At 46.2% G+C, this 14,451-nt stretch overlaps 1 protein-coding gene across 9 annotated transcripts in view; it reads left to right on the forward strand.

Annotated features, from left to right (window-relative positions):
* The window catches only part of ATG5 (autophagy related 5), a 123,798-nt gene that overhangs the window by 19,066 nt on the left and 90,281 nt on the right, over nucleotides 1-14,451 (forward strand). The window lies entirely within an intron of this gene.

Here is a 14,451-nt window from a genome sequence, read left to right on the forward strand (position 1 = left end):
ATTATACTTGCACCTATTTCTCAAGTATATACTTTTTTTTTTTAAAGGGGAAAGTTTGTGCTCCATTACTACTATACAGAACTTTCTGGAAATCCACAGCTGGCTTTTTCTGTCCAAAAATTATGCATATGTGTTTTAAATGAACTATCTTGGAAAATGACTCTCTATTTTTAACTAAAAATGAACTGCTTGCTTCTGGGTAATGCAGATGGTGAGAGGAGAAGGCACCCTCTCCAATTGTCTTTTGATTGACTGTAATTTGAGAAGGAAAGTCGGAGGCTGAGTGCTTGTTCCTGTGGAAATATTTGGAGAGGCGTAAGCTTATACAGATCTCTGAAAAATCAGTTTACTGTTTGGTATGGGGAAAGCATAGTTGGTCTGGGTCTGCTTCAAGGACTAGGTGGAATGAGTTTGGTAGCCTTGCAACGGTTTATTTAGTGGGGGAAACAGTAGGCTGGTTGTACAGCATGAAACTGTCAGATATAATTTAGTAATGTGACTGACCTTTGCTCAGGAGAGTAGTTGCATGGAATTAGCATTGAACCTGCATTATGTCACACCCAATAGTCAGACATACTGCTTTCTTTTGTGATTTTAACATTAATTCACTTCTGAATCTTCCATGTCATGTGTGCAATTTTCATAATTTTTAAATAAAACCAAAGATAGTGTTTTGTCTGTTGTAGAGGTGCAAAAGAGTTCACACAATGTCAAAAATGTTTTATTGCTAGGTAAAAGTGGCTTGTTGACTGATTTTGTGTGTTTTGTGAATTGAAAAGCAAAATTAGTGTTTTAAGTTAGTTCTGAACACTCCCATTAATTTCACTACAGGGGTATTCGAACAACATTGGTTTTAGGAGGATGAGAAACTCTTGCTAGCAGGAACGCTCCAAATCAGTCATTGGTAGCTGTGACTGTATTTTGGAGAACTGTAGTTTGTGTATAAGTCAGATGGAAAGATTTGATACAAAACAACGGTTATGGAATTGTGTGCACCTATTTTTGTCTTAATTCTCTGTCTTAATGTTACACTAACAGTTGTTTTAAATTATATTTCCTTTTAGTTATTAATTTTTTATTAAATATAATCATAATTTGTTGGAAAGCGATTGAAAATACAAGTATTTAAGAAAAGTTGTAAATTATACAAGATAACAGAATGTAGACAGGTTGAAGCAATATGGTTTGATTCTTAGAGGAACAGGTAAGGAAACAAGACAACCAAATATTTTGTGAAAATAGGGTTCCTGCTATGCACTCATTCTTACAGAAATTTCCTTTTAAAAATAAGCAACTGTCCAAGAATAGCTATGATTCTTTTAGGAAGCATGCCACTTTTCTTACATGCCCTTACAAGGTGCACCTGTCGTCATCACTATTTCTAAATGTGTTTCTGAGGATGTGAGGGTAGGTGTGTTGCAGAAAAGCAACCAGAACTCGTGAGCAACTTTTGGAAATAACTGAAAGATAGGTGTTATTGACAAAATCTTGAAAATGTCTAAAAATACTATATACCTGTTCAGTTTTTTAGCTTGTGCGATGTAATCATAGCACATTCTAAGAAGAGTAGCTTTTACTGGCCCATTTCCTGTATTAACCACATCATGACTATAAACATTCTAAGAATTTACATTGTGTCTTGAGGAACAGTTTTGGCTTCTTGACATCATAACCCATCATCAGAGATGGAATAAGAGAACGTCTTGCCAGTTTTTTCCTCTTTTAAATACATGCCTAACACAAGCAATTAGCTAGCAATTTTGTGAGCTCTTACAGCTGCAATACGTTATGGATCATACAGCCTTAGAACCTAAATTATTTGATTTGCGTGATTTAAGTAATTCACTGGAAGAACGGGAAAGCACACAACATGGTTTGGAGTGATAACGGGCATGCTAGGGAAGGCTGAATAAGAGGGTCATTGGTGCAGCAAAAGGGAAATCAGTACTGGAATCTGCTCAGCGTCTTAGAAGACTGTACACAAATGCTGGCGGTAAGGGAATGAACTGGAAGTATTAGCATATGAAATAAATAATGACTTTAACACAATCACAAAGACTTGGTGGGATAAATCTCATTACTGGAATATTGGTTACAGAGGTTGGCAACCTGTGGCTCTTTAAGGAGTCGTTTGTGGGTCCGGATGCTGGTGCTGCTGACTCCTCTGTTGCCTTCTACTGCACTCCCCTGACAAGAGCCCCCTGTGGGCAAGGCCTGGTTACAGAGCTTGCCTCAGGCAGGCGTCCTACTCTGCTGGCATGTTGCCAACCCCTAGATGTGAGAGAAGTCCAGGAGGTACATGTGCCCAGGCTGCATGTGGCTCTTTGAGCAATAATATGCTCAGAGCCACAGGAGCACTGCATGCACACATCCCGCCCCTGTCCTTTGGGGGAGAAGTGTGTGGTGGCAGTGGCTCTAGTGAGTTGTCAGCATTAGATTACAGCAGGGTAATGGCACAGGGGGTGCCTGGCTCTGGAAGAAAGGAGAGGGGATTGGGTTAAAGTGGGGTTCTTGGGGATACATATAATTTTTTTAAAAGGGAGTACTTTAAAAAAAAAATTGAGACGCACTGGTGTGGAGGGTTGATTTGGTCATTGCTCCATCCTGCTTAAGAGCCTATCCCCAGGTGCAGCGTTTTCCTTTTCCTCATTTGCTCTCCAACCCAGGGGTGAAATAACTTCACGTTTCTAACTGGTACAAACCATTGAGCTTGTTCTGTTCTTAAAATTGGGGTTACCAAAAGCATTGGTTGATGTTACTTATTAAGGACTGTCTCATATTCATGTGCCTTGCTGCTCTTGAAGTATTGATTTTTGTAACCAAATTTGAAAAAAATGGCTTTTCTCACTATTTTGGTTGCAGAGCCCTGGTATAGTGTCTTCAGGAAATTCAATCACTCAAGATGGACTGAGGGGGAGGAGGAAATACTGAACTATACATCAAGAATATATATCTATATATATTTGCTCTGATGTCAAAGGAGGTGAGAGGCAGGCCAGTTGAACATTTCTCGGTGAAGATAAAAGAGGAAAAAGGGCCGATGTTAAAGTAAGGATCTACTGTAGACCACCAAATCAGGAAGAGGAGGAGGATTCGGCATTTCTAGAACAAACAGAAATATGCAGAGTGCAAGACCAGATAGAAACAGGGGACTTTACTTAATCAGACATCTGTTTTAAAAGTAATATGGCAAAATACAACATTTCCAGTATATTCTTACCCGAATCGCAGTGCGGATTCTGCGCAGAGGGGTCTACCGTTGACATGGCCTTCTCTCTAAGGCTACGTCTACACGTGAAGCCAACATCGAAGTAGCTTATTTCGATGTAGCAACATCGAAATAGGCTATTTCGATGAATAACGTCTACACGTCCTCCAGGGCTGGCAACGTCGATGTTCAACTTCGACGTTGCGCGGCACCACATCGAAATAGGCGCTGCGAGGGTACGTCTACACGCCAAAGTAGCACACATCGAAATAAGGGTGCCAGGCACAGCTGCAGACAGGGTCACAGGGCGGACTCAACAGCAAGCCGCTCCCTTAACGGGCCCCTCCCAGACACAGTTGCACTAAACAACACAAGATACACAGAGCCGACAACTGGTTGCAGACCCTGTGCCTGCAGCATGGATCCCCAGCTGCCGCAGCAGCAGCCAGAAGCCCTGGGCTAAGGGCTGCTGCCCACGGTGACCATAGAGCCCTGCAGGGGCTGGAGAGAGAGCATCTCTCAACCCCCCAGCTGATGGCCGCCATGGAGGACCCGGCAATTTCGACGTTGCAGGACGCGGATCGTCTACACGGTCCCTACTTCGACGTTGAACGTCGAAGTAGGGCGCTATTCCGATCCCCTCATGAGGTTAGCGACTTCGACGTCTTGCCGCCTAATGTCGAAGTTAACTTCGAAATAGCGCCCAACGCGTGTAGCCGCGACGGGCGCTATTTCGAAGTTAGTGCCGCTACTTCGAAGTAGCGTGCACGTGTAGACACAGCTTAAGGCAGCTGCAGCAGAAATGCAGGGAGCAGAGAAAGCCACTCTACATAGCCTTCATCGACCTGACCAAGGCCTTTGACTTGGTCAGCAAGGATGGTCTGTTCAAACTGCTCCACAAGATAGGCTATCCTCCACAGTTACTCAAGATGATCCAGTCGTTCCACAAAGACATGAGAGGAACCATCCAATATGACGGCGCATTATCGGATGCTTTCAGAATCAGGAGCGGTATCAAACAAGGATGCGTGCTTGCTATGACATTGTTTGGGATCTTCTTCGCACTCCTCCTGAAGCATGCCTTTGGATCTTCAACAGAGGGCATCTTGCTGCACACAAGATCTGATGGGAAACTGTTTAACCTTGCGAGGCTGAAAACTAAGTCTAAGGTGCGAGAAGTCCTCATCAGAGACATGCTGCTCGCAGATGATGCTGCTGTCATGTCTCACACAGAAGACCAGCTTCAAAAACTGCTGGATCGGTTCTCCAAAGCGTGCAAGGACTGTGGGCTTACCATCAGCGTAAAGAAGACAAACGTTCTCGGTCAGGATGTTGCTGAATCCCCATCAATCAGCATTGACAACTGTACGTTAGAGGTCGTCCACGAGTTCGTTTTACCTCGGGTCCACCATCACTGACACCCTGTCGTTGGACCCTGAGCTAAATAGGAGGATCGGAAAAGCGGCCACAACTCTGTCCAGACTCAGCAAGAGAGTGTGGAATAACAACAAGCTGTACACTCACACCAAAATGCAAGTCTACAGAGCCTGCATCCTCAGCACCCTCCTTTATGGCAGCGAGACTTGGACCCTATATGCCCGCCAGGAAAAGAGGCTGAACGTCTTCCACTTGCGCTGCCTCAGGCGCATCCTTGGAATATCATGGAAGGACAGAGTGACCAACACCGCCGTCCTCGAGCAAGCTGGAATCCCAACCATGCACACCCTTCTCAGGCAGGGTCGACTCCGCTGGCTTGGCCACGTCCACAGGATGAACGATGGAAGGATTCCAAAAGACATCCTGTATGGTGAGCTAGCCTCTGGCAAAAGACCTCCCGGACGCCCCCAGTTGTGCTACAAAGATGTTTGCAAGAGAGACCTCAGAGAGGCAGACATCGAGCTGGACAACTGGGAAGAACTAGCAGACGACCGCAGCAGATGGAGGCAGGGGCTACACAAGGGCCTTCAGAAAGGCGAGATGAAGATCAGACAGCTAGCAGAGGAGAAGCGAGCGCACAGAAAGCACAATAAGGACTTGCCAGACACCCACTACATCTGCAAGAGATGCAGCAAGGACTGTCACTCTGGTGTGGGTCTTCATAGTCACAATAGATGCTGTAAATGGAAGTCCTCAATTGAAACTTTAAAGGACACAATCCATAGTCTATGCAGACTGAAGGATGCCTACACTACACACTTAAATGCTTTTGGGGATAACATCTTGGTTTTGAATGTGCTGAAGTGATCAGGCAGATTTCCATTTTTAGACTTTGTTCTGACCAATAGGAAGGGCTAAAATACAAGCAGTTGTTTTTTTTAAAAGAAAAAATATTTTGTTTTTGAATGCGGTGCAAAATGTGAGAGCTTACAAGTCTATTCAGTCCTACTCCTTGTCCACTCAAACAAGCTTGTATACATTTTCAGGAGCTAATGATGTCTGCTTCCAATCTGAGGGATTTAAACAAATGCACATAATGGTTACTATAAGCTGAAAAGTAGAACCAGTATAATACTATGTATGTGTAATGCAGATCTCACAGTTGTTTGTGTGCTTTAAGTAGATATACCCAAAAGCGCCTCTTTTGCGTAAATGCATATTTTATACCTGGGCCCTGAACTGATTAAACAGTATATGTTTAAATGTTTTAAGTATCAGAGCCCTACCTAAAAATGACCATCCTAGGTTAGATGAGTGGTCTTTTAGTTCCATATCCTGTCTTGTGACACACCCCAGTGCTCGGTGCTTCAGAGGAAGTGAACATAACAAGGCCCAGTAGTCACCAACAAAGGATCTGGGCCTGCCTGCCAAGCTTCTCTGGAGCCATGCTCCAGTCACCTACTCATTTTTGTTACCCTTCGCTGGGCCTTCTGCAGTGCATCCATACCCTTTCTATACTGGTCGGCCCAGAACTGGACGCAGTACTCCAGATGTGGCCTTACCAGTACCGAATAGAGGGGAATAATAGCTTCTCTAGATCTGCTGGACGTGCTCCTTGTAATGCACCCCAATATGCCATTAGCCTTCTTGGATACAAGGCGTACACTGTTGACTCATATCCAGCCTCTCATCCACTGTAATCCCCAAGTCTTTTTCTGCTGCACTGCTACTTTTCCATTCGGTCCCCAGCCTGTAACGATGCTTGGGATTTTTCCGTTCCAGATGCAGGGCTCTGCACTTGTCCTTGTTGAAGCTTATCAGATTTCTTTTGGCCCAATCCGGCAATTTATCTAGGTCACTGTGGACTCTAATCCTATTCTCCAATGTATCTACCTGTCCCCCCAGCTTATTTACCATCTGAAAATTTGCTGAGGGCGCAATCCGTTGCCACTTCTAGGTCATTCATAAACATGTGGAACAATACCGGCCCTAGAACCGATCCTTGGGGCACTCCACTTGAAACCAACCACACCTTGAGCTATTGGTCTCTACCTTTTGGGCTCGACTGTCTGCACAGCTTTCTATCCACATTACAGTCCATTTATCCCATCCATATTTCCTTAATTTATGGGCAAGAATATTGTGAGAGATTGTATCAAAAGTTTTGCTAAGGTCATTAGTAGCATCCTTCAGTCTACGTAGACTATGGATCGCGCCCTTCGTAGTTCCGTTTTGCGTCCTCATTTGCAGCATCAGCTGTGACTGTGAAGACCCACACAAGAGTGACAGTCCTCGCTGCATCTGTTGCATATGTAATGGGTGTCTGGCAGGTCTTTGCTGTACTTTCTGTGGGCTCACTTCTCCTCTGCTAGCTGTGTGATCCTTGACTCACCCTTCTGAAGGCCCTTGTATAGTTCCTGTCTCCATCTGCTGCGATTGTCTGCCAGCTCCTCCTGGCTGTCTGGCTTGATGTCTACTTCCCTGAGGTCTCTCTTGCAAACATCCTTGTAGTGCAGCTGGGGGTGTCCGGGAGGTCTTTTGCCAGAGGCTAGCTCACCATTCAGGAAGTCTTTTGGAATCCTTCCATCATTCATCCTATGGACGTGGCCAAGCCAGCGGAGGTGCCGCTGCCTGAGGAGGGTGTGCATAGTTGGGATTCCAGCTTGCTCAAGGACAGTAGTGTTGGACACTCTGTCCTTTCATGATATTCTAAGGATGCGCCTCAGGCAGCGTAAGTGGAAGACGTTCAGCCACTTTTCCTGGCGGGCGTACAGGGTCCAAGTCTCGCTGCCATAAAGGAGGGTGCTGAGGATGCAGGCTCTGTAGACTTGCATTTTGGTGTGAGTGTACAGCTTGCTGTTATTCCACACTCTTTTGCTGAGTCTGGACAGAGTTGTGGCCGCTTTACCGATCCTCCTGTTTACCTCAGGGTCCAATGACAGGGTGTCAGTGATGGTGGACCCGAGGTAAATGAACTCATGGACGACCTCTAACGTATAGTTGTCAATGCTGATTGATGGAGAAACAGCAATGTCCTGAGCAAGTACATTTGTCGTCTTTAGGCTGATGGAGAGCCCAAAGTCCTTGCATGCTTTGGAGAACTGATCCAGCAGCTTCTGAAGCTGGTCTTCTGTGTGTGACATGACAGCAGCATCATCTGCGAACAGCATCTCTCTGATGAGGACTTCCCGCACCTTAGATTTAGCTTTCAGCCTTGCAGGATTAAACAGTTTCTCATCAGATCTTTTGTGCAAAAAGATGCCCTCTGTTGAAGATCCAAAGGTGTGTTTAAGGAGGAGTGCGAAGAAGATCCCGAACAGTGTTGGAGCAAGGACGCATCCTTGTTTGACGCCACTCCTGATGCTGAAAACATCCGATATTGGATGGTGCCTCTCATGTCTTCGTGGAACGACTGGATCATCTTGAGTAACCATGGTGGACATCCTATCTTGTGGAGCAGTTTGAACAGTCCATCCCTGCTGACCAAGTCGAAGGCCTTGGTTAGGTCAATGAAGGCAATACAGAGTGGCTTTCTCTGCTCCCTGCGTTTCTCCTGTAGCTGCCTCAGAAGGAAGACCATGTTGATGGTAGATCTCTCTGCATGGAATCCACACTGTGATTCAGGATACACCCTCTTGGCAATCTTCTGGAGTCTGCCGAGGATGACGCGAACGAACAGTTTACCAGTGATGCTTAGGAGGGAGATTCCACGGTAATTGTTGCAGTCGCTTTTGTCTCCTTTGTTCTTATACAAGGTTATGATGTTAGCATCACGCATGTCCTGTGGAACCTCTCCCTCTCTCCAGCACAGGCACAGTAGCTCATGTAGGGGTTCCAGGAGAGTGTCCGTGGCACACTTGATTACCTCTGGTGGTATGCCATCCGGTCCCTGGGGCCTTTCCTACCTCAATGTTGTCGATGGCTTTCTTCAGTTCATCTACAGTTGGTTCCTGGTCCAGTTCGTCCATTACTGGTAAGAGATCGAGGGCTGAGTCGACCACAATGTTCTTGCGTGAGTACAGCTTGGAGTAGTGCTCGACCCAGCGCTCCATCTGTTTGGCTTTGTCAGTGATGACTTCACCAGATTTGGATTTCAGAGGTGCCATCTTGTTCTGGGTGGGTCCTAATGCCTTCTTGATGCTCTCGTACATTCCCCTGAGGTTACCAAAGTCAGCTCTGGTCTGGATGCTGCTGCATAGCTCGAGCCAGTAGCTGTTGGCACAGCGCCTGGCCGTCTGCTGTACTGTTTTTCTGGCTGCTCTGAGCGCTTGCAGGGTATTCTGGCTCGGCGAACGTTTGTACTCCAGGAGTGCAGCATGCTTTTTTCGATGGCTGGAATCATCTCATCGGAGTTAGCTTCGAACCAGTCATTTGTTTCTAGCTCTTCTTCCAAACACCGACAAGGCAGTGTTGAACATAGTATCCATCAGATGCTGCCATCTGGATGTCACGTCGGCACCCTGAGGGTTGCTGCACATATTCTCCTCAAGGGCCGCTCTGAATGTTTCAGCTTTCTCTGAGTTAGCTGTCTTTCTGGCATCGATGCGGGGCCTTCCAGTTGGTTTAGAGCAGTGCAGCTTCTTGGGAATCACCTTGAGTTTGGAGCAAACTAACGAGTGATCTGTATTGCAGTCAGCACTATGATAGCTGCGTGTCAGAAGGACGTTTTTGAGGTTATCACATCTAGCGATGACCACGTCTAGTTGATGCCAGTGTTTTGAGCATACGTGTCTCCATGGCACTCTGTGCTGTGGCTTGGTTTGGAAAAATGTGTTTGTGGTACATGCAAAGTTCGAGAAGATGCTGACCATTTTCATTAATTTTTCCCACACCAAAGTGGCCTAAGCAGGAAGGCCACGAGTCACGATCGGCTCCAACTCTCGCATTGAAGTCACCCAGAATGTACAGTTGTTCGCGAGCAGGTATTTGCGCTATGGCAGCACTAAGCACGTCATAAAACTTGTCTTTTACTTCCGGTGCGGTGTACAGGGTTGGGGCGTAAACGCTGATCAGGTGGACAGGACCGGCGCGAGTTTGAAGATGACCTGAAGGAGTCTTTCTGATCCACCCATGACTAATTCCACCTTTTGTAGAAGGGTGTTTCTGATGGCGAAGCCAACACCATGCTCCCTGGGTTCTTCTCGGGCTTTACCTTGCCAGAAAAAGGTGTAGTCCTTTTTCCTTTAGAGATCCCGAATCTGCGAGACGTGTCTCTTGCAGAGCAGCAATGTCGACTTGGCCTCTTCTATTCCTCATTGATGAGAGCAGTCTTTCGGGTGTCGCTGATGTCCTGAAGATCTTCAGTCAGACCTGTCAGCATGGTCTGCGCGTTCCAGCAAGCAAGCTTAAAATTTTCATGGTTTCCTTTTCTTGTTGATTTTCTTATTGGTTTGCTTGGTGCCCAGCTTAGAGGTCACTTGTCAGGTTTGGGAACCTTAAGCCTCACTCGCCCAGTGAGGCAGATGACCTGTGGTGGGACAGTTCCCTATTGGCTGGGGGCTGCCCAGCTTGAGGCTGGCGGTGACTGTCCAGTGAGATGCGACGATCTTTCCCACCGTCGGAGGCAACCCCTGGCGCTCGTTCTCTACGCCAATTGAGCAAGAGCTTATAACTGGTATCTGTTACCTCCCGTGTTGGTTCAACGCTGTTAGCGATGCTGGAGTACCTCTCCAGGCACGAGGTTGGGCGATTATTGGGACCCTGGGCTGCCCAGACACCCGTGTTCCCCTCTCAGCTTTACTGATATAGTCCAAAGGAGAGGATAATCTCTACCTCTGGTACCAGCTCTGCTGCAGGAGTTGCTGGGTCAATGCCAGAAGTTGGCACAGAACCGCCTTAGGACTCCCCTCCAGATTTTCTTTCAGGGTTTACTCCCTTAGCCTTGCTCCTTTCCAGGATAACCCACAAGGCAGGGGGACATGGAGAACGTGGGTATGGTCCCACTACCTCTTGCACTTCTCTGGTGCCACATGTCCCCAAGGCTCCCCATGACGACCTTGCTAAAGTCAAGGTATATCAAATCCATTGACTTTTCCATGTCCACAAAGCTCATCATAGAAGCTAATCTGGTTGGTCAGCCATGACTTGCCCTTGGTGAATCCAGATTGACTACTGCTGATCACTTTCCCCTCTTGTAAGTGCTGCGAAATGGATTCTTTGAGGATTCCCTCCATGATTTTTCTGAGGACTGAGGGAAAGCTGATTTGTCTATAGTTCCCTGGAGTGTCCTCCTTTTCTTTTTTTATAGATGGCATTATATTTGCCATTTTCCAGTCATCTGCACCTCTCCTGTTTGCCACGAGTTTGCAGAGATAATGGCCAAAGGCTCTGCAATGACAGTTGCCAATTCTCTCAGTACTCGTGGATGCATTAAATCCAGACCCGTGGATATGTGTATGTCTAGCTCTTCTGAACAACTCCTAACCTCTTCTTTCCCCACCAAGAACTGCCCTCTTTCTTCCCGTAGTGCATTGGCTAATGCAGTAGTCTGAGCGCTGACCTTGTCTATGAAGGCGTGGAGGCGGGGGGGGAAGCATTGAGTACTTCAGCTTTTCACACATCTGTTCCAAGGTTACTTCCCTTATCCTGTAACTGCCCCAGAACCTCCCTGATAACCCTCTTATTGTTAACATGCCTGTAGAAACCTTTCTTGTTACCCTTCATGTTCCTTGCTAGCTGCAGTTCTAGTTGTGCTTTTACCTTCCTGATTACTCTCTTGCATTCTTGAGCGATACATTTTATGCTCTTACTTAGTCATCTGTCCAAGTTTCCGCTTCTTATACATGTGCTTGTTGAGTTTAAGCTCACTAAGGATTTCCCTGGTAAGCCAAGCTGGCTGCCTCCCATATTTGCTTTTCTTACTGGTTATTGGGGTGGTTTGTTCTTGTCCCATCAGTAAGGCTTTTTTAAAATACTGCCAGTTCTCCTGAACTCATTTTCTCTTCATATTAACTTCTGAGGAGATCCCGCCTATCAGTTCTCTGAGAGAGTCACAGTCTTGTCTTCTGAAATCAAGAGTCTGTATTTTACTGCTCACCTTTCCTCCTTTTGCTAGGATCCTGAAATCTACCATCTCATGATCGCTGCAGTCCAGGTTGCCACACGCATCTATGTATCCTACTAGTTGCTCCCTGTTTGTGAGCAGCAGATCAAGCTGCACGTGGCTCCTGGTTGATTTTCTTCAGCACTTGTACCAGGAAGTAATTCTGTACAGTCCTCAAAAACTACTTGGATTGTTTCTGTGCTGCTGTATTGGTCTCCCAACAAATCTTAAGGTGATTAAAGTCCCATATGAGAACCAGGGCCTGTGATCTTGAAGATTGTCTCAGTTGTCAAAAGAGAGCCTCATCTACCTCATCCACCCGATCTGGTGGTCTATAGCACACACCAACCACAACATTGTGTCTTGTTATTTCTGCCTCTAAGCTTATCCCAAAGAGACTCAACTGGCTTCTCTCCCTCCATATACTGGAACTCTGAGCAATCATACTTCACACTTAGATACAGCACAACTTCTCCTCCTTTTCTCCCCTGCATGTCCTTCGTGAACAGTTTGAGAGTCATCCAACCAAGTTTCCATTATTTCAATAATCCCTCTCAGCTTCTTCACCAGGTGGCCACTATAACCCAGTGGAAGACAGGCTGGCGTGGAGGTGTTCCACTGGCAGGGATGAGCCGAACCATGCCCACAGGAGGAGCGTGGCTGCTCAAGTAGCAAGGCAAGTGAGGGGCTCTCTGCAGCTCCCTGCCGCCACTGAAATAGTGGAACTCAATCAGTTGGTTCGACAGCCGGATCGCTCCTGGTACCCTGCTGGACATTATACCAATTGAAGTAGTTCTTCTGCTTCAGCAGTGGCAGGGCAAGGAACCGCAGAGGAGTCAGATATTGTAAATGAGTTTTCTTGGAGAACCCTTATTTTTACTTCGCGCAACACCATTTGGGAAACACTAATCCAGAATATTTAAATATCCAGCAACCTCCAGGTCCCAGGACTGCCAGATAAGAGTTTATAGTAGCTACCGATCTGTGATGCTGACCCTAAATTGAATCTAGCATCTCTGGGCCTTATTTTTGTTTACAGTAAGGCCTCTTTAAGGGGCTTTACAATGAGTTCAAACTACTCAGCAAAGTTAAATGGTGTATCGAATGCAGTAAACCTCTTTGGCACCAAAGATGCTGTTTTGAGCTGTCAATTGTTTTGTGTGAAAACAATTCCATACTTGTAAATAGCTACATAAATATCAATTTGTTATATCTGTGTAGTTAAAAAGGTGATTACTTGACTTTAGAGGGATAATGTAAGAACTCTTGAAACAAAAGGCTTAGCCATTTAAAAAAATCTAGGTTGGAAGGGAATAATTCCTTTCCGGAGAATAGAATACATCGCTGAGATCTGGATGCTAAAAGAGAGTGTAGGAATTTGAGTACACTTGTCCCTCATTTAACGAGTACTTGACTTACGAGTACTCACTAAAAGAAGGGCCATACATACATACCTTTGCTCACTAAAAAAGTGAACTTCCTCCACTTACATGAGCCAGCCGTGAGGTCCCTGGCCCCCCCAGCCTGCTCTCAGTACCCACCCAGGTCCAGTCCCAAACCCCACAGCCCACCACACCCCCCACAGGTCCTGCTTCCGCTGCCAACACCTCCACTAGAGCCACCACTTCCCTGACCCAAGGTTCACTTACCTTTCAAAAACAGCTGCAAACTGCCACTCTTTCTCCCAATTAGGAACACTAGGAAACAATCAGAGATTTTCATGTGTATTTAATGGTAATTTAGTGTCCCTCTTATGAGTTTTCGCCTACAAGCAGAAAGTTGGGAACCAGTTGCACTCATATAGTGATGGATGAATGTATACCTGCAAAACTCCAAGGATTCTTGCATTCATGTACAAACAGCTTAGATAATCAGCACCTCCTATGGCAGCCATGTCTTCCTCATCTTTCCTAAATGAAGTAGCCACAGGACTTTCTAGGGCTAGCCCCAAAATGACTTCAGGAGGCATCAAGTCTTTATCTGGTTGGTGGCTAAGAACTCGGGACTCAAGATACAGGATGTGACAGAGCAGAAGGAGACCCTTTTCAATGTCCTCTTGGCTTCCACAGCCACCTTGGTCACCCTGTCTGTGCACAACAGGTTTCTCAAGATTGCCAAGTCACTGTGACAGATCCCATCCCTCCTGCCTCATAATGGGCTGAGAAAAAAATACTTTGTGCCAGCTAAAGTTTTAAGTACCGGTATTCCCACTGATGCTGGGATAGACAGGTGGTGTCTGTGGGCAATGGAAGAAACAAGCAGTTCTCTGTTGCCTCTACTCCCAAAAACAAAGAAGCCAAGAAATGCAATTTGTCAGATAAGTGGCCAATCGTCAGGCTCTGCTGGGCTGATTAAAATTTTAAATTTCATGATTCCTTCAGAGTCAGTCTCAAGAGGTTTGAATCCTGGTAGAAGAAGGTGCTACAGCAGCCAGAAGTTCCCTGAAAATGGCATGGGACACAGTGGACTCGACAGCAAGGGTGGTCACATTGACTATGGTGATGCAGTGCAACTCCTGGTTCCAGATGATGAACCTCTCCCAGGGGATTCAGACCTCCACTTTTTTGGCGTTGGGCTTTTCTCTGATCAGATGGATGGCAGGCTATATGAGTTGAAGAATGCTAAAGCTACCCTTGGCTTGTTGGGAATGCTGAAGCCTGCTGTCTTACTGAAAGTTATTCAGGCCTCTGCTGCTGTCAAGGCCTTGGCAAGTCTGTCCTTGATCTGCGAGGATGGATGCTAGTATTGAGGCTAACCAAAAGTTATCTCTGCTCCTTATCTCCAGCCTGTCTGGACAGAGCGGTGAGTGGCTGGCTGTAACCAG

Source organism: Carettochelys insculpta, chromosome 3 (assembly GCF_033958435.1).
Source record: "Carettochelys insculpta isolate YL-2023 chromosome 3, ASM3395843v1, whole genome shotgun sequence".
Classification (NCBI taxonomy): Eukaryota; Metazoa; Chordata; order Testudines; family Carettochelyidae; genus Carettochelys; species Carettochelys insculpta.